At 41.9% G+C, this 24,663-nt stretch overlaps 1 pseudogene; it reads right to left on the bottom strand.

Moving 5' to 3' along the window:
• Positions 1 to 22,098: 22,098 nt before the first annotated feature.
• On the bottom strand, positions 22,099 to 23,904 carry LOC117498590 (annotated as a pseudogene).
• Between the last annotated feature and the right edge of the window lie 759 nt (positions 23,905 to 24,663).

Genomic DNA, 24,663 nt, shown 5'->3' on the forward strand with positions numbered 1-24,663 from the left:
TTTTGGTGTGAACGCAAAATCCCAGGAACTATCGGAACTAAAAGGGAAAAGTACTCCGAAAGCAGAGTCTTTTGGGACTTGCCTTTGATAAAAGGCTCCATATCATAAATTACTTGCTGCCTTGTTGACAGGTCCAGTTCCACGAATCAAAATAACCAATCTCTAATATCTGACTGATGAAAGCTCTTTGAATATGCATTTATAATGTGAATGCTACATATAATGCTATAGATGTATCATAAAATATTGTGAAAAATTGGTGTAAATAAATGCTGCTTCAATTACTGTGACATAAAAGTTTAAGAACATCACATTTGCTTGTGTTTCATTTGTGCCCATTAGTAGATATCAGACAAGGGAAATCATGGTGGGCAACTCAAAGTACTGTTCCCATCACAGATGTTAAACCACCAGATAGCATGCGGAATCGCAATAGGAGTCTCTTTAGCATGTCCATAGTTGTCACTCATACTTGTTGCAACTGCGTCCCCAAAGATTCCATGTTGTGTCCCGGATGTTTCTCTGGATGAATCTTAGATGTTTCAGATTGTGACATTTGCCTTTGATTTACATCAAGAGGCACCACAGGGACTGATGAAATTACTTTTCTCTGAAAGCTGTGCTGATATACGAATCTCTGTTCAGTATATGAGAGTATTTAGAAGGGGAATTTCAAATAAGCTAATAAATGGATTGCATGTCTGAAGGTATAATTGGCCCAATAAAGAGTTTAGTAGGTCTTTGAACTCTTGAACGTTGAAGTTTACAGCTGAGATGTACAACACTTAGAACCACTTAGTGAAAAAACCAATGTGACCAATAGAATCAGTTTCTGAAATACTTGAGAAACAAATAACTGTGTCTTAGGCATTTACTGAAATATTACAGCTTCACCACAGTGTTGTCTCTTGAGGTAGAAGAACGCCATGAAAACACAACATCTGAAGTAATATCACTTTATAAAGCTGTTTATTCTTTACACATCCAAAGAGAAAAATGTGCCAATCATTTGGAGCTCTGTTTTGGTCTCCACCAACACAAATAATTTGTATCGTTATCTGCCAAATGCTTTGCGATGTACATTGTTCATGTTCATCATGTTAGCTGGTTGCTAACGTTGTCTGTCTGCAGAGCTTTTGTAAAGAAAAAAGGTACTTACTGCCATAAATGGGTAGGGATTTACGTCAGTAGAATTCACCCATGGGCAATTTCATCTTAAATCTGGTAAGTAGTGATTTTAGTCAGGACCAAAGTTCTGAAGCCTCTGATAGACCACTTTTAAAGCTAAATTAGCTAACTTTTACAACCAAGTTCATTGTTAAGGCCAGGTGACAGTTATAAAACATAGCAAGCACTCTAATATCTGATATGACCTTTGGAATGGAGCTGCAGGTTGTGAACAGTATCTATGCTGCCACTGAAAACTGTTTTTGTAAGCTTAATCCTGATAAGATTTGATAGGGGATTTGATTGCATTGAGATATGATAAAGGGATTTTATACCTGACTCTGACTCAATAATGCTGTAGAAACCCAACCCTACACCAGGGCTGATCAGGGCCAGAGTTTGTGGGCCAAAGAAATGTTCTAAAGGAACCTTAAAATCTGCATTCCACTAACAGGAACTGCAGACATTCGAGATTTTTGTCAGCAAATCACACTCATATTTTATAGCCATGTGATCCGTTGTTGGCATAAAATATATTGATATATGATGATCTAATGATATTTTGGCAGTGCAACCAAATTAGAGGCAGTTTTAGGCGAACAGCAACCAGGAGGTCGTTGTTTTAAGAAGCTACTCATTATAACGTATAGACAGGGTTGGGTTGTAACGGAATACATGTAACGGCGTTACGTAATCAGAATACAAAAATCAAGTAACTGTATTCAGCTCGCGTTACATTTGATAAACGAGTAATCTGATTACAGTTACTTTCGTAAACCTGAAGTGAATACATTTTGGATTACTTATTGGAATTATTGGTGGAAAGATTTCCTCACAACATTTAATATTCATTCCTAAAGGTACAGCGCACAAAACCTATTACCGCCGCAGATGGACCAAAAAAGGGAGCGTTTGAAAAAAATGTGCGGGTCCGCTCAGTGAAACAATAACAACGAAACATGGAGGAACAAAAGTCTGCGTTTAAATCGTGTGTGTGTGTGTGTGTGTGTGTGTGTGTGTGTGTGTGTGTGTGTGTGTTTGTGTGTGTGTGTGTGTAGAGGTGTGTGTGTGTGTAGAGGTGTGTGTGGTTAAAACACATCACCCTGCGGTCGCTCTTGATCCTTTATAATGATTCTGAAGGTAAGCACAGTGAAGGCGGTGCGTGAAAGGCGGTGCGTGAAAGGCACTGCGCGCTCCTCTTCTCAGAGGCTGAGTTAACCCTCCCGCTGCCTCCTGGTGCTGCAGAGATTTCATGAAGTGAAGGAGGTTTTCCTTCTATAAAACAGCTGTGGGCAGCAGATACTGTGAGTGTCACGGACATGAATTCATAGATCAAGGCAGACTGGTGCACACACTCTCCTGTTTTGCCAATCCGGTGCTTAAACAAATATAGCTCTACACCCCTGGCCGAAATGTCCTTAAAATGAAGTCCGAGTTCAAAATATATCTCAAATAATGTATGCACTGTAATTTCCCCACATAAACATAACAGTCAAATGTTCTATTTTTGTTTATTTTTGTTTTCATTTTAATTCACGTCCTGCCAACACTGGCAGGACAGAAGGCGACACGCCCGTTCTAAGCCGTGTCCCTCACTCCTCACATCCCAAGCTGCATCCCCAAAAAGTGTATTATGTTGTTACATCGTTTCAGATGTTATGTTTCAGTTGTGCTCTTGATACACCATTAAAACAGTAAAAACACGTTCAGTTTCCTTTTGCTTTTTGTGTCTCCTGTTCACCAAAACATACCCATCTGTGATGGAAAAAGAAAGTAATCCAAAAGTAATCTAAAAGTAATCTGATTACGTTACTTTTTTAAGACACGTAACTGTAACTGTATTCGGATTACTTTCAGAGCCATGTATTCAGTAATCAGTAACTGATTACCTTTACAAAGTAACACTCCCAACCCTGCGTATAGATATCTGTCATAAAAACTAATTTGTCAATGTCTTCTGTTGAAACTCTACCGTATACAACGACATTTTGCTTGCTCCATTCAGTGTAGATTTTATAGATAACTTTGTTCAGCGTAGTTATCTATAAAATCTACTGCCTTTAGGCGTTCACATTAATAATGCATTGATGGCTGAACTGAGAATTTGAGCAGTGAAACAAATCATTTCTGAGCTGATAAGAGCACCTTTTTGTGTTGAAGGCAATGATCTCTCCTGATGGGCCTGGTTTCTCCCTTCATCTCTAATTATCAATTTTCTGAGCCAATGATTTTAATGTAATAATTCTAGTCACGCATAGAATCGAGTCATGTCCCCTTCTCTAGTGAATATTTATAGCGCAACGCAAAGGAGTCGACTGCCTTTTCCCTCTAGGCCAGACAATTTGGACTTCATCAATATGTATTTCCAAGGACTTCTGGAAAAGGCACTTCAAAGGAACTTCATCAAGAATTCCTTTTGTCTTTTCAGCCGGTCTTAAAACGGAGCCCGTATACCCTCTTTGCTCTTTGGGTTTGACGAACATCAATAAATGATTCCTCTCAGGGTTAGCATGATGTCTCACTCAATGTTGGGGGAAAAAATCACTGTGACATCCATCCAGACAGTTTTTATATCAGTAAATATGCATGAAGATATAAAGATGTCTAAAAATGAGCTGGAATATGTTTTACATAAGTTAAGTAAAATTACATTTATCTGCCATTGTGTCTTAGTAAAGCTACTGTCGTATACATACAAACGGGCCAAAGACAAGACATTGTAACAGCCTGATCCCAGGAGGCAGTACAGTGGGAGATGTAAGGGGATCGGATCCCCTTGTTTACACACAGTATTCAATGCATCCCTGAGTTAACAAAGCAATTTAGAGATGATCCGTTGATCCCACATATTGCCTCCATTCTGCATAAATAAATAATTTGCCACTTATGGTACATCTGCAGAGCAAAAATTGTCCTGAAAGCAGTGTAAAGCACACTTTCACTCTCTCCTGCCACTAAAGTTCCGATTTTCTCTGTTGGAGGATTGTAAGTCTCACTGCCTTTATTTCAGTGAAGAATGGATGCAAAGTCGGGCTCAGAGATCTTAATACTTTATAACCTCTTAAAGAACTAAAAAGGGAAATGAGAAAATCTATTACAACGCAGTAAAGTACTTTCCTGGTACGAAGTATGAACAATAGAGCTATGTGGCTAGTTAGCAAAGTTAGATACTATAGTGTTGTGTAACGGAGATTATTCAATTCATTCTCTGACTTTATTACTTTTTCAGTCAGACAACTCACGTGTTTCTTTATATGTTTATTAGAAGCAGCATATAGTTTGAGTTTGGTGTCATCACTCCACAGATTTACAAAGAACATTGAGTGATGATTAGATAACTACCCCCCAAGCCTACAGGTGGATGCTGGGGTGGAGCTGGGGCAGGTGAGCAGCAGCAACATGAAACACAGCAGCAGTAGCAATGTGAATGCAATAGCAGGGCACGAACGCAGCAGCAGCAGCAGCATAGCGAGGCAGAGGCAGGTTTAGGAGAATGTGTTTGGTTGGTTGTAAGAGGGACGAGGTGCGTCACGTGTTAATGTATCATTGGTGCTCGAGTTGACTGCCTGAACTAGCTCACAGGCTTCGCCCCATTTCTTGTGCTAGTGTTGTGCTGTGATTTAGGTCACGTACATTTCCTTACACCCTTTACTCAATACTTTGTTGAAGCACCTTTGGCAGCAATTACAGCCTCAAGTCTTCTTGAGTATGATGCTACAAGCTTGGCACACCTATCTTTGGTCAGTTTCTCCCATTCTTCTTTGCAGATCGTCTCAAGCTCCATCAGGTTGGATGAGGAGCGTCGGTGCACAGCCATTTTCAGATCTCTCCAGAGATATTCAATTGGGTTCCAGTCTGGGCTCTGGCTGGGCCACTCAAGGACATTCACAGACTTGTCCCGAAGCCACTCCTTTGTTATCTTGGCTGTGTGCTTAGGGTCGTTGTCCTGTTGAAAGGTGAACCTTCGCCCCAGTCTGAGGTCCAGAGCACTCTGGAGCAGGTTTTCATCAAGCATCTCCCTGTACATTGCTGTATTCATCTTTCCCTTGATCCTGACTAGTCTCCCAGTTCCTGCCGCTGAGAAACATCCCCACAGTATGAAGCTGCCACCACCATGCTTCACTCTAGGGATGGTGTTGGCCAGGTGGTGAGCGGTGCCTGGGTTCCTCCAGACATGATGCTTGGCATTCAGGCCAAATTTGGTTTCATCAAACCAGACAATTTGCTTTCTCATGGTCTGAGAGTCCTCTAGGTGCTCCATGTGGGCTTTCATGTGCCTTTTGCTGAGGAGTGGCTTCCTTCTGGCCACTCTACCATAAAGGCCTGATTGGTGGAGTGCTGCACAGATGGTTGTCCTTCTGGAAGGTTCTCCCATCTCTACAGAGGAACACTGGAGCTCTGTCAGAGTGATCATCAGGTTCTTGGTCACCTCTCTGACTAAGGCCCTTCTCCCCCGATGCTCAGTTTGGTTTGGGCAGCAAGCTCTAGGAAGAGCCCTGGTGGTTTCAAACATCTTCCTTTTGCAAATGATGGAGACCACTGTGCTCGTTGGGACCTTCAATGCTTTTTCAACACATTTGTCTGTACCCTTCCCCAGATCTGTGCCTTGATACAATCCTGTCTCTGAGGTCTACAGACAGTTCCCTGGACCTCATGACTTGGTTTGTGCTCTGATGTGCACTGTCAACTGTGGGACCTCATATAGACAGGTGTGTTCCTTTCCAAGTCATGTCCAATCAATTGAATTGACCACAGGTGGACTCCAGTCAAGTTATAGAAACATTTCAAGGATGATCAGTGGAAACGGGATGCACTTGAGCTCAATTTTCAGTGTCATAGCAAAGGTTGTGAATACTTATGTACATGTGATATTTCATTTTATTATTTTTAACACATTTGAGAACAATTCTTTAAAAACGTTTTCTATTTGTCATTATGGGGTATTGTGTATGAAATGTTGAGAAAAATAAATAATGTAATCCATTTTGAAATAAGGCTGTAACATAACAAAAGGTAAAAAAGTTAAGGGGTATGAATACTTCCCGGATGCACTGTATATATATATATATGCATCTCTCTACACTGGAGACACATACAGTATGTTACGATAGCCATGAATAGCTGCATTTTTCTCCAGGGGGGGCTCTACCAAAATGTAAGCAAACTCAAAACATATGTCATATTACAACCCAGTCTCACGGCATTTCGTGTTATAGTCACGACATTTAATCTATTGATTCGTGTTCACCAACACGATTCTCCCCTTTTTTTCGTGTCATACAGAACGATTTTAAAAGCAATGTAGTTATATTGGTAGTGTGTTTCGTGCTTGCATCACTTCCAGTGGTGAGCAGTGACTTTTATACCTTTTTTGTCGAGGGAACCCATGCGCAGCTTACTTCCGGTTTTTAGGACGCGTCACTGCACCACTTTATACACATGCATAAACTTCACAGCGCGCGGAACTCAAAAAGTCCGCGAAAAAAAAGCCCACCCATTTAGAGGGAAGATATGATTGGTCAATTGTACTGTCATTTGACATTACTCTCTCGTTGAGTTACTATAGCGGGCACTCCAATCAGCTCCTATCTTCACAAACTCGCAGAGAGGGCTCAAGGAGCTTCTTTAATTTAACCCTTCACATTCAAACATAAACTGAACAGTCAGATTTGAAGGATTTATTTCTTTGAAAATGTTATTTTAAATACAATTAAATCAAGTTATTTTGGTAAAACTAATAAAACAAAAACCAATGTTTTCTGTTTTCAAATATTATTTTTTAGAATATCTTAGGCCCTCAGAGAGCCTAGAGGGCCCTGACAGCTCGCCACTGACCACGTCTTTTTGTCCGGTCGGGTCTTGGAAGACCGGAAGCTGTGTGGTTCATAGAAACATTTTCTTACTCAATATCAAGCCACGATTATTGTTTTTATTTTAACCTGTTAGGCCCCAAGCCTGTTTTTCAGGTCTCAGGCTCGAAAATGACATTTCCAGAACAAATGACCTTAACTACACTTCTAAAAGGGGAAAATTAATAATCTTTTTTCTCAAAGTAATGATAAACCTGTGAGTTGGATGTAGAAAAGTCAGAATCAATATAGATGTTTTTTATTTTAAAGAAAATTCAGATTGAACATAGTAAAAAACTGTAAATTATAGTGTCCGTCCAAAGATTCTTTTTTACAGATAGTGAAAACTACCCTTGGATGATGGGTTAGTAGACTAAAAGCTTTAGGAATCCAAAGTACAACATATAATAAGTACCCTGTATCAAGATTGATGCAAAACAAGTGACATTTGACCTTTTTAGAGAGATTTAGCACAAAAAAAACACTTCTGGGGTCATTTGGGTGGATTTTCCATATCTCTGGACCCCCTTGGTCGATTTTGATGATTGACATCTCTTTCTAACCGTCAGAGCCAATGGGATCGAGGGAAAGTTCCCCATACACACACAGCTTACCAAATAAGGAGTGATAGTGACGCATAGAAAAACCGGAAGCTGCGTTAGCCTCTGTTGGCTGCCATTAGCAGCTAATTTTTCTCCTCCGATTTTTGCATAAAAATCATATCGCATTAACACCATATCCCAACGTGCATTGTGGCTAAAACATCCAATCAACAAGCTTCAACCATAGCTGAGGATCTTGGGTAATCAGTTCAGTGGGTGTGTATCGCCTACGTCGGTTTCCGGTGACTTTATTTTGAAATTCAGTTCCTGACGGACGGCAAAAAAGCCCGATATTATAGAATTAAACAAATAAATAAAAACAAGGATAATTGTGTGTTATTGTTGAGTAAATAACAGTGTGTTATTTAGAAAATAATACAAATTAGAAGGAAACAAATATTTAAAAAATACTGATTTCAGTATTCTGAGGCTCTGAGCCCCATTTCTTTTCCTCATGGACGGCAAAAAAAGTCAGACATTATACGATTTAAAATAAAAACAATAATCGTGGCTTGATATTGAGTAAGAACATGTTTTTATGAACCACACAGCTTCCAGTCTTCCAAGACCCGACCGGACAAAAAGACGTGGTGCAGGCACGAAACATACTACCAATAGAAATACATTGCTTTTAAAATCGTTCTGTGTGACACGAAAAAAAGGGGAAAATCGTGTTGGTGAACACGAATCAATAGATTAAATGTCGTGACTATAACACAAAATGCCGTGAGACTGGGTTGCATGTTACAACGCAGGGCTAGCTCAAAGGCACACAGCACTTGATACAGTCTATTATTTTAGAAAGGACTTGCCTGTTTTGTCAATCTCCTTATAGAGAACCGCAGTGACGCGTCCTAAAACCCGGAAGTAAACTCCTTCCGGTTCCTTCGTCAAAAACGCAATGCAATTTCTCCATAGAATTTTGGAAAATAGCTTGAAATAAGGTCTGTGGTTGACACACATTTAAGAGACGGATCACGTTTTGTTCAGCCGGATAATATCCACATGTCTACCCTACTTTTATAATTTTCGAATCATAAATCTAGTCGCCAGAAGCAAAATGCTAACGTTATTCTATAAACGAACTACAGCAGGGTCGCTGCTTCAACGTCACGCCAACTTAAGATCCATATTCAAACATACAGATTCTAAATGGTACAAGTTGAAGCGTTTGTTTGAACAGTTTGCAGGAGGCAGGTACTTGCTTTCAAGCAGAACAGGGCAAACAAACTTAGCGGGAGTGTTTTATGTGTTCGGTGTAATGACGTAAAACGGCCTGGACAACTTCTGTAGTCCTATTCAGCCACATGTTAACAACCATCGTTTTTCAGACACGTAAACTCTTCAAAAATCACCAGCTGATGTATTTAATGTCGTAGAACAAAACGTGATCTGTCTCTTTAATTTGTGTCAAACACAGACCTTATTTCGAGCTATTTTCCAAAATCCTATGGAGAAATTGCATTGTTTTTTGTCGAAGGAACCGGACGTGGTAAAAATGCTAACTTACTTCCGGGTTATAGGACGCGTCACTGCGGTTCTCTATTATGCTTACTGATCCCTATCCTGTAGCCCTCATTGGACAGCTGTGTTTACTTTCCTAAACATGGCTAGTCGCATAGCATCATCCATGTGGACTCTAGTTTGTTCATGCTTTTTAGTTTTTTCAGATATGTGCTTTAAGCAGTGTTGGGACTAACGCGTTACAAACTAACGCGTTACTGTAACGCAACTACCTTTTGCGGTAACTAATAACGTTACTAGTTACCTATTCCCATTCAGTAACGCCGTTATAGTTACTGTGATTTAAATGGGTGCGTTACTGCGTTACATTATGTGATCCAACTGAACCGAATCTCCCTGCGGATGTAACTTACAGGCGAATATAGTGATGTCCTCTCACAGTACTAGTTACTTTTATAATTGAGTAACTAATAAAGTAACTAGTTACTTTTTTGAGAGCAGTAACTATAACTATTACTAGTTACTTTTTAAAAGTAACTTGCCCAACACTGGCTTTAAGTCACTCACATCTGTCTGGATCCATGCTGGGTCTGGTCCATAGACTGGTCTGATCCTGACGTTAGAAAAGGGAGGTAGGGGAAGCTAAATATAGCACTGGTGTTGCTACAGGTAGTTAGCCAAGCCTTCTTGCTAAACCAGCTCCTTGAAAAAGAGCACGTATACTGCCTTCCTCTGTCCTTAACTCCTGCCTATGTCAGGCTGATCAGGTCCGAGCTCTTTTACTCTCAGCTTTCCCTCCAGTGTCCTCCTCTCAAAGGGTGTTTCTTTAAGTGATTAAACATCATGTTCCTTCTCCATATTCGCTATCTAGTTTTGATTACACTCCATCTCCTTCTAACTCTCTCTCATTCAAACGTCAATCACTCACTCAGGCGCTCCTGCTGCCCACTAGTTGTTGGCGGTGTCAACAGCTGCTTTGGGCGCAGTTTGGTGCGCCCCGAGCTGCTCCTATCTGTTGCATTAGCCGCGTTCACACCGGAGTACTTTCACCGTACTTTTCGCGTTTTAGTTCCGTGAGTACCCCTTATGTCGCGTTCACACCAACAATCGTACTTAATCTCGGGTACTTTTACCCCCATTTTTAGAGCCAGCTCAGAGAGCGTACTTTTCTGTGGGTGAAAAGTGCTCCAAAAGTTCCCCAGTGCTGATTGGCTGGGCGAATTGCAAACCACGCCCGTACAACTCTGAAAATGTTGTGTGGAGACGCCATTGTTTTTCCTCGCTACAAAAACACAACGCTCCGTGCGTTGCGTTTGTTATTGAAAGCAGTTATGGCAAGCATCAAGAAATGATGAGGAGGTGTCGGCGCTTCTGGAGATCTACGCCGAGGACGCGACCCAAGGAATGCTACTGAAGCCAGTTCGGTAGCTTTCACTCGACCTGGGAATTGTGCACAGCCGGCTAAATATAAAGAAACTCAGGACTACAAACGGCGGATTCAGTGGCCAACGATGACTACCACGATGAAGGTAAAATCAACTACATGCACTGGGGTTTTAATCTGCACAATAATGGTCTCAGATGTACTTTTATTTGCTCAGTAGATCAAGCTAGCCATGCTAGCCATAATAGGCTAACACCGGCCCCGGCTAGCTACATCTAGCTAGCTAGATATTCTCCGCTGTATGAAAACGTTTTGACTTGTGAATAACTGTGCAGTGTTTCTGTAATTTGCTTCACTAACTCATGGCACTAATCGTCTGTTTCAGGCGAGGATGGACAACTCTCGGGATTGGAAACAAGTGAGCTTTGCCTTCTAGATCACAGCGCTTTGTCGTCCTCCTTACCAGCAACCAAACGCAAAGGTACACACACTGTAACTTTGTCTTGAAAGAACGTTACGCATCGAACTGATGTTCACAATCATGTTTATTTCATAATATTCATCATATTTTATGTTTAACTTGCCTCAACAACATTAAACAAAGTTCAAGCATACATGAAGCACTCTTCAAAAAGGAACAATCCTCCGTGTTTGAACCTCTTGAATCGCTGCATAGCCGATTTATTTGGACTGGATTATCCCAGAGAGGCCAAACATTCTTCATAACACAGTTTCAGATTTGTGAAACCTTAATTCTATTTGTGAAAATACAAAAAAGGGAGATTTCAGTGCTTTTTTTACATGTAGACCACATTAGACCAGGTCCTGATCTAAAACTACTATACCTAGACTCATCAAATCTGGACTGGATTATCCCAGAGAGTCAAAAGATTCTTTATAACACAGTTTCAGATTTGTGAAACCTTAATTCTATTTGTGAAAATACAAAAAACACATTCCTAGTATGTTGTAAAACTACATGGCGACTAAACTTGTATATTGTATATTGCTTATTTTCCCCTCTTAGGAAAGCGGACACGGGATGCGAATTTCTTTGACACCGCCCAGGCGTTGGAGGACCGGCGTGCCGTGGTGAATGAGTCGCTGCGTGGAGATCAGATGGTGCTGTTCACCAAGGCCCAGGAAACGGAGGACAAGATGCTCACCTCGATGGAGCGCCAGGCAGAAGTGTTCAAGCAGCAGATGGAGCGCCAGCAGCACCAGGATGAAGTGTGGGCGCTGCGCCATGAGGAAGCGTCGGCGCAGCGGCAGGATGAGCGACAAACTGCATTTAATAACAGTTTATTTGGTATAGTTTTTGTAAATACTGACACACGACACACAACGTTGCACTAAGGTGTGAATGCTGCTGAGAATATCCCTACACCTGGGACAGTTTATTTTATATTGTTATTACTGTTATGACTTTATTTTATATATAATGTTTACTGACATGTACAACTGACACTTTATTTACATTTAAAATTGTTCTATTTAATGTTATGTCTTGAGAGTGCAATAAAGAAAACCGACATGGCGATTAAGCTTATTTCTCCTGACACTTTATCTTTTGTGACCTGTGTAGCATCCTATACATCACATGTAAGTGATTATTCTGATACCATCATGTTTCATCGGTTATAAACTGGCAAAGCTTTATTTGTCATTTATTTATCATCAATGTTGCAACCTTGTGGGGGAATGGCAGGGGCACATACACAAATATGACAATTTATATCATTTTAAATATTATTTTACCTAAACTTTTAATTCCCCCCCATTTCACACAACACAACATGGAGTCCACTATGGGCCAAAACTAACATGTATGTTTGCATAGTGTTTATGGCAGACGGATGCAGTGGGTCTCAGGAAGATATATAATAAAGGTGGGTTTGCTGCTGAGACTCCCTACACCTGGGAGTTTATATTGTTATTACTGTTATTATATAGTACAACTGACACTTTATTTTATATTGACAATGTTTACTGACATGTACAACTGACACTTTAGTTACATTTAAAATATTTCTATTTAATGTTATGTCTTGAGTGCAATAAAGAAAACCGACATGGCGATTAAACAGATCCTGTATCAGTTTTTCTTCTTCTCTTGTTTTGTAGCGGGTTGCAAACAACTTTAAGGTGCTTACCGCCACCTACTGTACTTGTAATCTTCCCTCAGGGAAAAGTACTCCGGTGTGAACGCGATCTGTACTAAGTACCCTGGGGTTAAAAGCGCCAGGGCTCTTAGTGCCGGAACTAAGTACAGGAAAGTACTTGGTGTGAACGCGGCTAGTGAAGAGGTGCGGACTGCTCATGCACCACTTATAACGAGAGTCAATGGCCAATGATTTCTGCGCCCCAAGCAGGAAACACGTGACTTATCAGTAACTTTAGACATCGTAAAACAATTTGTATCGATATTGTATCGTAGATTATACATTTAACTGACACCAACCGTATCATATGTACCTTGTTCATTAAAAAGAAAACGTATAAAATCAATAAAATAAAAATACTATTTAAAGACAATATAGAATGTGGGACGAGGTGGGGCGGCGCCCCTAGCACCCCTATGGGCCGGCCGCCACTGATAGCTACAAAGAAAGTGCCATAAACTCTATTTAAAAAACAGCATGGTGGGACTATTTAATCAGATCAGTCAACTAGTGAGGCTATTTATGGCAGGTTAATGGTTCAGCATGGTACATGTAGAGGATTTGTTCCGGCTTTTTTTTGTTTAAACTATTTGAGTTTCCTTTTAAGTGTGTGTTGTGCGTCTGTGGTATACTGGAGCTGGAACAGCCCTGTGGAATTGAAAAGTGCCGAATGTACAGAAGGTCATCTAACTTACTATAGTACCCTGGAAACTTAATAATGCATCAGCCAGCAGAATGTCTGATTGATTGTGTAGCAAACTGGGAAGCTCTCCCAGCGTGTCTCTCCCTGGGCCCAGACTGGGGGGGTTTCCACCTGCAACCCTGCCCCGGTCTGACCACCAGATGCATAATGCACTCTTCATTTCTGCTTTGGCGTCAAACAGGATGCTTCATAGGCCATACAGGATTCAGGTTTTTGCTGCCTCGCTCCAATATGTATGACTCCCCCAGCCACAGCTCCCTCTCTGCTGTTGGCAGCATGCTGGGAAGTTTGAACAGGATAACTTAAGAAGTGAAGCTTATACTGTAGATTTGTTTTTCTGATCAGCTATGTTGCTGATCATATGCTAAGCAGATTTTGAGCACATTTAAACAAACATGTTTGTGTTCCATAATGGAACAGCAAGGTAAATTTAAACAATCGTTCCGTAGGTCGTTCTGACTGTCTTACTTTGATCCTGAGCAACATATGTCTAAAACCAAAAAAATCGCCATGACATTTTAATTCATCCTGTCATCCATTATTGATTTAATGGATGACAGAGGACGATTCTGAATGTCTATTTTATGTATGTTCTTCAAGGGGAGCAAAATGTCTTCCTCTGTCACTATTAGTCAAAAAGATGTAGTGAATTTTTGGGAAAATGTTCATGCTTCCCGAAACATTTCTGAAAATGTTCTCCATCATGGCATCAACTCTTAAAATAAAAAAAAAAAAAAATAATGCTATTATATGTCAATGTCCAAATGTACATCATTGGTCCTTGGCTAAGCAGTACTCTTTGAACAGCAATTACCTTTTTTATGCAAATAATTGCATTGCATATTTGAGGAAACGTTCCTATTTTCTGTTCCCAATCAGCAAGCTTCTAGAGATGTAAAAAGTGTTATTTTTATTTTGTGTGTGTGTTATCTTTTCTGAAGTGGTGTTGGACGGGGGGGAGAAGGGTGCGCCGGTTCAACAGGAGAGCAGCGCAGGCCGTCTGACTGATGACAGCTGATAACTGCAGCCATTAACAGATAAAGGGTTGAGTTAAGCTGTTTGACATCTGTCTGAATATGAATGATGGTGTTTGGTATGCAAACAGAAACCTCTTCCTCTCCAGCACTGTGAGTGAAACATGAGAAAGTTTAACCTTCAAATCAACAAAAAAACAGCAAACAGCTAGTAGAAAACAGATGCATATCAGCAGCATGATTCTCAGTGCAGTGAATTATTTCATTATCATTCAATTGAATTTGCCTGACACCTGGCTCTCAGTTATATAAAACAGTCTAAATACAGATTTTCCATATGTATCTTGTTGGCAAGCTGAAATCTTATAAAATAATAATAATTGTATACATTTTATTTCCATTAAATCCAAAATTAAAGTTGAACAATAAAGTATTAATGAATGATAATAATTATAAAGGTACTTTAATGATTACATTTTAAACTGTCAGTGAGAAAATGTTTTAAAAAACATAATATGATATATTGAAAGAAGGACTGGAAGGAACAGCACTAGGAATTTGAACATACATTCTTTTTTTCTTTTTTCTTTATCATTCATCCATTCAAAGTGATGAAAAGCATACAGTGGCCCGTTGTATTCCTGAACTGACTTGAAGACGGATTACAGCGCGGCTCTTATCAGTCCTGAAAGCCAAAGCATTCTTGATGTCAGAGCAAGTTTGACAAATGAGTGTGAGAGGCTCTCTTACAGCCTGTTTGTCATCACGACTGTGACAAGCCCCGTGCTGATCTGAATACAGCCGATCTGCTCCCTCTCCGCTCCCTCCCTGCGAGAGGAGGTGCTCCTCTGGGCCGAATGCTTGCACTTTTTAAAATCTGCCGAAGAAATAAACTGGAAAAAATGCTGCTCCAGAATAAAGACAAATAATAATAGAAACAAGGTGTTTTCGCTTGGTAAGATCTCTTGAAATAAAATGGGATATTTAGATAAATCAGATCTTGTAATTAGCTGGAAAAACTTATTTTGACCTATATTTGATCAGAATCAAGACATTTTGTTACAAAGTAAGCCAGAAATGCTCAAAAGTGATCTGTTTTAGTCAGTGATTTTTCAATCAAAATGTGTTTTCTAAGATCAAGTAAGATGTATTTCTTGAAACAAGATGATCCATCTTTTAACAAATACCACAGCAGCTTAAAATAACTTGTATCATCTGAGATCTTTGACTTTAAAGAAACTTAAGATGCATTGTCTAAAAACAAGACCCTGTATCTCACTGCATTGTTACTTCTTACATTATCATGAAATTAGACAAATATACTTGGCAAGATTCCAAGTTTTTACAGTGTAAAAAGCCTGTGTAAAGTACAAGATGTCTCCTAAGTCCCTTAACATTTCACTTGTTACCTTGTTACAACTTGCCACATCTGTACATTTCCTTTAATGGTTTTCCCTCCACCGCCACAGTCGTTAACACTTCTGTAAAAGACAAAAAATTCAACACAAAGTACGGTACCGGGAACTTTTCTCCTTCACAGTGAAATGAATCAGAGCCAATGAGTGCAAAGGGAGGCCTGTCTTGACGGAGAGCCGTGATTGTCCCCCCTGTGGGAGCCATTGTGAGGATCCAAACTGCTGGCACCGCCAAACAGAGCGCCTGATTCCTGAGAGCTCCCTGTAATGGTTCTGTGGCCCTGAGCTGGGTCATTGGAAATGGCATGCACAGATGTTCATGCGGCTCTGTTGCAGGAAACCAATATAATAGGCTGCCATCTATGAACCTGTCACACACCGAGCATTCACTACCAATTTCCTCCAGCCAGATGATACCAGACTGCGTCCCCCGGTGAACAGGCAGGGATCCCAGAAGCACCATTACTCTTTAAGCTTCTCTCAAGAAGACACATGTGGACCGAGCCCGAAACGTGTTTGCCATCTTGCTGGCAGAGCGTCTCTTTATAGATGTCCCATCAGCACAGGTAATAAAAGTGTGAGCCATTAGAGGGCCAGGGGGAGAGGGCCGGAGGGGGGCAGGCCTGACGTAGGATGCTGGGCATGTTCAAAGGACAGCGCAGGTTTAAGATGGTAAGCAGCAGTAATGAAAATCCCACATCACTATCTGGTTCCCATTTGATGGAAAGCTTTGTTTGAGGGATCAGTGGAATTCAAGAGCCTACACCAGAGCCTGAAGCACAACAATCTCTTAATGCATACAGAAAACATATCATGGTATGGAGATGAGTCTTGGTTTTTATCTAGTTGTCATTATTATAAACAGAGATGGCAATGGGGGGGGGGGGGGGGGGTCATCATTCAGTATAGAGCTGGATAACCGCTGTAACTGGCTGAGGTTCAGGGTCTCCAGGTTTAGCTGTGGCTCACTAATCAGTCTGCTGGACCTCTTTATGATCTGAGGTAAAGAGTTTCTGCTCTTTAAAGGTAGGTTACCAAACCATGACATTAAAGAAAAGGACAGAATGGACTCAATAAAAGCAGGATAATACATGATGATCATGGTTTTGTCAAATTTCAAATAGGACAGTTTCCTAAAACGATACAAACGCTTGTGACCCCTTTTGCACACAGCTTCACAATTTGCTTCAGAGCTACATTTGAGTCAATAAATGTCACAATAATTTGTATGATTACACAAATTCCACTTTCTGATTCACGATGGATAAGACTTCATGTATGTGGGGATGTCTTCCAAAATCAATGATCATGTCTTTGGTTTTACATATGTTCAGTTGTAGATAGGACTCCTCACCACCTGACAAAGTCGTCGAAAAATATAGAATGTCTCTCCTTAAATCGTGTCCACATCGCTAATTTCATCTAACCCCTAACGTTAGCTACTTTCATGCCTTCTGCCTTGCTCCGTTGAAATAGCTTTGTAGGCTACTGTCATGGTTTAAGATAAGGCTCCGCAGTCGGCACAGCTCCAAGGATGATGGGAAACGCCTCGAGCTGAGTTCTCATTGGTCCCTCTTCTTTAGAGGTGATGATGGATACACCGATCGTGTTTTCTTTATGACATTACGTTTAAAGAAGTAGTAGTAAAAACTGTGAGGAGAAAAAGTAGTCCGGAAAATAAATAGTGTAGGAGGCCCAGATAACTCTGATTATAATGTTGAACCTGCTAAAGGATGCACTTCAAAGTGTGGAAGGTAACGTGAGCAAACATTAGAGTGACGGTGTCTACACTTGACACTAATTGGATATAATTGCTGTTTCAAAACAAAGACAGGATCTTCGGTATCTTGGCTACGGTTTATTTAGAAGAGAACTTTGAGATGATCTCACTTTGTTCGCTTTTTTATTCTCTTAGAAAAAGGCATCCTTTATTTCTTACATTACACAAAGGCTGCTGTCTGGAATTAAGTGATTCCCTGAAGAACTCCAGACCTTCACAGGCGCCACCAGTACTTAGAAGGCAATTGAAAAGGCGTAAGAGATAGGTTGAATCAATAGCCTGTTTTTCACTTCCCTGTCAACTCCCTTTGTTGATATCTCCAGAATGCACACAAAAGACTGGCAGGCTGCGACGTAAAAATAGCTGGCACCCTGGATGGCAAGTGGAGCATCCTGGGAATAATTGAGAGAAGTGACACTGTAAGTGACGCGAAGATTAAGTGATTAACGTCCAATAGTGGGAGGCCCAGAGCTCTGGCTTAAACAGGATAGATGCCTGCTGGGTCCTGGGAGTTATTTCACTCTGTGGTGTATTGTTTAGGTTTCCAGCTCGCCTGTTCAAACTCAAGTAAGACTTTATTTTCTTAAAACAGCAGTGTGGGCATTTGGGATGAGGGTGATGGGAAGGCAAAGAAAGACTGAGCAGCTGATGCAATCGCTTTCCTGTTTGTGCCCCGAATGCTGCTAACACACTTTGACCTGAATCAATGGAATTTTACATCCAGGCTGTTTCTCAAATGGAGTAGTGTGTGTGTGTGTGTGTGTGTGTGTGTGTGTGTGTGTGTGTGTGTGTGTGTGTGTGTGTGTGTGTGTGTGTGTGTGTGTGTGTGTGTGTGTGTGTGTGTGTGTGTGTGTGTGTGTGTGTGTGTGTGTGTGTGTGTGTGTGTGTGTGTGTGTGTGTGTGTGTGTGTGTTAGGGATGCTCCGATCGATCGGTCACCGATCGAGATCTGCCGATACTCACTCTCTACCGATCGATCGGTGCTCTCTAAACATGCCGATCGCGAGAGCCGATCGCATGACGTAAAATACATGACACTTTTCTCTGTGCGCGGCAAAACAAGCTCGCCAAAATGGCTTCACCGGTCTGGCATTATTTTAAGGTGTCCGAAAAAGACAGTAAAATAGCGATATGCAACGTGTGTGAAGCAGAAACCCTGCAGCTCCACCCGCTGTGACGGACCGGTGAGCGGAGCAGAACACACATTAAGAGTTAGACCTTACACACCTAGCTATTTTATCTACCTCTGGAACAAGCTAAACTAGTTATAAATATATTTGTTCTTCACTGTCGGCCTCACACATTACTGGATCAACGAGCTGCATGAGACGATACTGACGGGCTGTCAGGAGACGGAGAGAGGGGGAGAGAGCTTGCTAATTTCTCCCGTGGTATTATCCAAAGTGAATGTAAACTTGAATAATATACATCATTTGAATGTAATGATTAAGTTGATTGTTGTTTGTGGAAGCTCCAGTGAATGAGCATTAACTGAGTTTTAAACATCACTTTAAATGAAAGATTTAAAGTGATGTTTAAATCTTCCATTTAGGCCCCGCCCACTCGATCGGATCGGTATCGGCAGATACTGATTCCGGCGATCGGCGATCGGCCCCAAAATTGGCGATCGGAGCATCCCTAGTGTGTGTGTGTGTGTGTGTGTGTGTGTGTGTGTGTGTGTGTGTGTGTGTGTGTGTGTGTGTGTGTGTGTGTGTGTGTGTGTGTGTGTGTGTGTGTGTGTGCGTGCGTGTGTGTAATAGAGTAATTCTATTTTTCAGGGGAGAGTTTTCTTTCATAAGTGCAATTTCTCCCACAAAACTTTCAAATGTTTCTCAAACAACACTTATAATACTTTGGAACCAACAAAAATATATATTGGTATATATATATATGTACACCAATATATATTTTATATATAACCCATACTGCAGTTCCACAGATAAAAGATACAAATAATACATACTACATAGTATTCGATCAAATACATTAACATATTAACATATGACTTACAGCTTGCACAGACACAAATACTGACAATGGCAACCTGTGGCACAACCCGTATGACCAAAATGTAGATCTGTGTGAGTGTTGAGAAGCTTCAAGTATGAGGGGCCGTGTAGGCAAAAATTCAAACTAACCTCACACACACACTACTGAAAACATCTGGCCTTGCACACACACTACTGAAATACTCTCACATTCACTACTGAACACCTCACACAAACACACTACTGAAAATTAACCTCACACACACACTATTGAAATCCTCTCACATTCACTACTGAATACCTCACACACACACTACTGAAAATATCTGGCCTTGCACACACACAACTGAAATACTCTCACATTCACTACTGAACACCTCACACACACACTACTGAAAACATCTGGCCTTGCACACACACAACTGAAATACTCTCACATTCACTACTGAACACCTCGCACACACACTACTGAAAATTAACCTCACACACACCCAACTGAAAACATTTTACTGAAACGTTCTCAGTAGGGAATGTGCATGTGTTTCACCTATGTGTGTGAGGGGGATTCTTGCTGTAACGGAAGTCATTGTAATGAAACGGGGGGTTACATATTGTAACCCTGGTTGTATAAGCACAGGCGGAGCCCTCTACTGGACTCTATGGGTACTACCCTTAACCATGCTATGCAAGGATTCACATACTGAGTTGCATAAACGTAGCCAGGCCAATCGGGGCGAGCCTACCTGAATGCGCGCGCAGGCCCACAGTATATAAGGTGCCTACGCCTCCTGCCTGTCATCCTACACCCTCTTCAGCGAGCGGCATAGAAAAAACAGGGCCCCTAGGTAGACAATATTACAATATGTAACCCCCCGTTATATTTCACACAGGCTCCGCCCTCTACTGGACTCTATGGGTACAGTGGGTGTAGCCCTGATGGATAAACGCCCTGTCGTTCAACAACATCGAGCCATCACACTGCCCCTGGCTTTTGGTCCCCACACTCACACACGCTCACCTTGTGTAGAGTGTGCATGGAAAATTGTGTGGAAGGCAAGGAGCGCCCTGCAGTCCTGAACGAGGTTTACAGCTTACTACGTTTCCCGGGTCCCTAAGGCGCATGGGAAAACATAAGCGCACTATGTCCCAGGGGGGGGGGGGGGTCAGATGCCTACTGACCCACAGCCCCCCCCCCCCTCTCACCAGTCGTGTGTTGCCCCAGCAAGCACAGAGGATGAGAAGGAGTCAGACATGTCCAAGAGATAAGACCTTATGAAGGGGCTTGGCGTAGACCAAGACACCGCCGTGCATATGTCCTCCACACTCACGCCGTTGAACAAGGCTGTTGACCCGGCCATACCCCGTGTAGAGTGTGCACGGACCCCAGTGGGGAAGGTCCTCCCCGCCTGTCCGTAGGCATGTGAGATGCACTCGCAGAGCCATCCTGTCAGGCGTTTCTTGGACAGAGCTTCACCGGCCACACCCCCCCCAAAGCACACAAACAGCTGTTCAGTGCGCCTAATGCAGGGGTGTCAAACTCATTTTCACAAAGGGCCACTCTGGGAAATTGGAATCACATTAAGGGCCAGACATATGCTTTACTGACATGCCTTTTTTATTCAATAAACAACATAAAAACATATCTTTCAATGTATTGTTGTATGTACTACTATATAGCCTTCCCATATATATTTAAACACATTGCTTGGCAATCATAGCATTTAGTAAAGCAAAATAATGCTTTCTGGCTAGCATACAGCCAACTCAGAACCTGTTGCACAGGCCTGAATATTACAACAATATGAAAAAATTGTTGTGTTGAATAATAAACAAACACAAATCAACCTGATATAAAAGGACAAATATTGAACGTTGTCCCACATTTCAACAGATATCACAAGCCTTGATACAACAATTAAATGGTTGTGTGGAACATTGTATAAAAGTAAAACACATCTGAACATGTTGTCCCTTGCAGTCTGTCCCATTGGCATAAAATCAGCTGCACATAAAACCCCCAACATTTACATACTAACCTCACTGTCAAGCAAAACACACATTTAACCTAATTCACAGACCAGTACAATATGTACATTTATATATATAAATATATATAGCCTTTTCACATTAGTTGGTCAACATAAAGCCCAAACTAAGTCGACAAAAAACAAAATTTCTTAGCATCATAGCATTTAGTCAAGCAAAACAATGCGTTCTGAATACATTTGAAATGGTAGGCAGCCAACTCAGAGCAACCTCTTTCACAGGCCTGAATAGGACTATTTCAAAAAAGGTTCTTTGGGACATTAAATAAAAAGGTATGGCCTGATGTAAAAGCTAAATAATGAATAGTGAATGTTCTTGCCCACATTCTACAACTCTCAAAAGGCTTGTTTTAAAGTCCTGAATATGGTTGTGTGGGACATTAAATAGTAAGCAAAAAAGTAACAGTAACAGATCTTTGATCATATTGTTAACACGTCCCATATAAACTGTAGCCTTCTGATTTGCAACCAGGTGCACATAAATGTCAACAAACGTACAAATAAACTTTTCAGTCAAGGAAAACTCACATGCAGCTAATTTCCCAGATTTGACACAGATTGGCATGCTATTTTAAGCCACCAGACACCTGACATCTTTTCTTTGATGCAAGTTCATCTATTCTTGGCTGAAAGTCCTGAGCTGTAGCCACTTTCAGAATGGAGCCAAGGTGTTTGTCTGTGAGTCGGGATCTGTGAGAAGACTTGTTGATCTTCATCAGAGAGAACATCTGCTCACACAAATATGTGCTCCCGAACATGCTCAGGACACGGGCACACAGAAGGCGGAGCTGTGGCATTGTGCTTGGGATGAATGTAGCAAACTCACCTGCCCCAACAGAGTCAAACTTGGCCTTTAGTGGCCCATTGCATTGTAGTTCTATTAGTTCTAACTGTAAGTTATCTGGGGCGCTTTCCACATCAACTGAAAATGGATTTGTAAAAAGGTCAAACTTGAATTTCTGGGTCTCAAAGTCGGAAAATCACCTTTCGAATTCGGCTTTGAGTGTTTTCAGTTTTTCTGCGCATCTCTCATTCGGGAAAGCAGTGTTGAGGTTGTCTGCAACAGACTGACAGGTCGGGAAGTGAACATAGTTTCCCTGCTGCATTTGGTTCTCCCACAAGCGCAGTTTTGTCCGAAAGGCTTTCACTGCATCGCGCATGTCCGTGATCAGCTGTTTGCGTCCCTGCAGTTTCACATTCGGTGCGTTGAGATGGTGCGTTATGTCACACATAAAAGCCAAATAATGTATCCACTTTTCATCGGCCAGCTCGGGGACAGCTTTCCCCTTCATAGCCATGAAACTAGCAATATCCTCGCGCACCTCATCAAATCTGTGCAACACCTTGCCACGGCTTAACCAGCGTACTTCTGTGTGGTATGGCACATCTTCATACTCCGAATTTCTCTCCTCCAAAAGTGCCCTGAACTGGCGGTGGTTCAAGCCCCGTGCTCGGATGAAATTCACCGTTTTCGTAACCACTGTCATGACATGTTCCATACCTAGCACTTTTCCACACAGGGCCTCCTGATGAATAATGCAGTGGTAAGCAGTCAGCTCTCCTCCCGTCTCCTTCATCTTCTCTCGCACCTTTGCTACCAGTCCACTCCTTTGCCCACACATAGCAGGCGCCCCATCGGTCGTCAGCCCCACAAGTTTATTCCATGGTAAGCCGGTTCCACTGATGCACTCATCCACCTTTTTGAAAATATCCTGGCCGGTGGTTGTTCCGTGCATCGGTTTTAAGTCCAAAAGCTCCTCAGTAACAGACAACTGTGCATCCACTCCGCGGATGTAAATCGCCAGCCGAGCCGTGTCTGATATATCCGTACTTTCATCCACAGCAATTGAGTAGTTTACAAATTATTTTGCTTTATCTTTGAGCTGTGATTGCAAATCGTCAGAAAGCTCATCCACACGGCTGGCTATGGTATTTCTTGTCAGACTGACATTGGCAAAGTTTTGTTTATTGGCGGGGCAGACAATGTCACAAACTTTAAGCATACAGTTTTTTAGAAAGTCCCCCTCGGTGAATGGCTTCCCTGATTTAGCGATTTCCTCTGCTATGATGAAACTTGCCTTTACAGCTCCATCTGTTAAAGATTTGGCCATATGAAACATATTTTGCTGTTGTTGCCTGCCTTTTTTGAGCTCCGTGACTTTCTGAAGCCTCTGTTCCCTGTCCATGGTGGCATATTGCTGCTGGTGGGCCGTCTCAAAATGACGACGCAAATTATATTCTTTGAACACGGCTTTTTTCTCATTGCAAATAAGACACACAGGCCTCTCTTTATACTCAGTAAAGAAGTATTTTATCTCCCACCTCTCTTGAAATAGCCTCCCTTCAACATCAATCTTCCTTTTCTTTGACATTTTCTGTGTTACTAGCTGACAGGTGCGGGCTAGTTGACATTCGCAGACCGACGACCGTTAATGCTTCTGTGTTGGCTGCTACGTAGGCTCCGCTGTAAGACACGCAATTGGCCATAGCAATTGAGAGCATTCTGCCTGTGCCAATCAGGTACCACCAACAACGTCATTTGCGTAGCTTACGGCGTAGGCTCTTCGTGCGCCAGAACAGAATCATACATTTAAGCGGGCCACATTGTATTGGTGATATAAATTGATATGCGGGCCTGATCAAAATTGTAGATGGGCCGGATTCGGCCTGCGGGCCTTGAGTTTGACACATGTGGCCTAATGGAAGCCGTGCGCTCTACATAACATGCCAGCGCACGCATCGGGCAGAGGAGGTGTAATTTTGCCTCCCTGGCCCCAATATGGGGTGGAAGACTAAAGCCGTTCAACTGTATAACCCTCGACCTGAACGAACTCCTTAGGTTATTGGGAACAAAGGAGGGGTTCGGTCTGAGTGTTACCCCGCTATGGTCCCCCCGGATCAAAAGGCAACTCGGGTGTACCGACAGAGCGGTCAGCTCAGACACTCTTTTGGCCGATGTCAAGGCAAGCAGCAAAGCTGCTTTCAATGACAGAGCCTTCAGGGAGGAGCGCTCCAGAGGCTCAAATGGTTCTGTGACCAGAGCCTCGAGCACCAACGGCAGGTCCCATTGCGGGGAGGAGGTGTGCACCACTGGGCGCTGTCTCCTGACCCCCTGCAAAAACCGCGCCATA

The sequence above is a fragment of the Trematomus bernacchii genome, unplaced genomic scaffold, assembly GCF_902827165.1.
Source record: "Trematomus bernacchii unplaced genomic scaffold, fTreBer1.1, whole genome shotgun sequence".
NCBI classification, from domain to species: domain Eukaryota; kingdom Metazoa; phylum Chordata; class Actinopteri; order Perciformes; family Nototheniidae; genus Trematomus; species Trematomus bernacchii.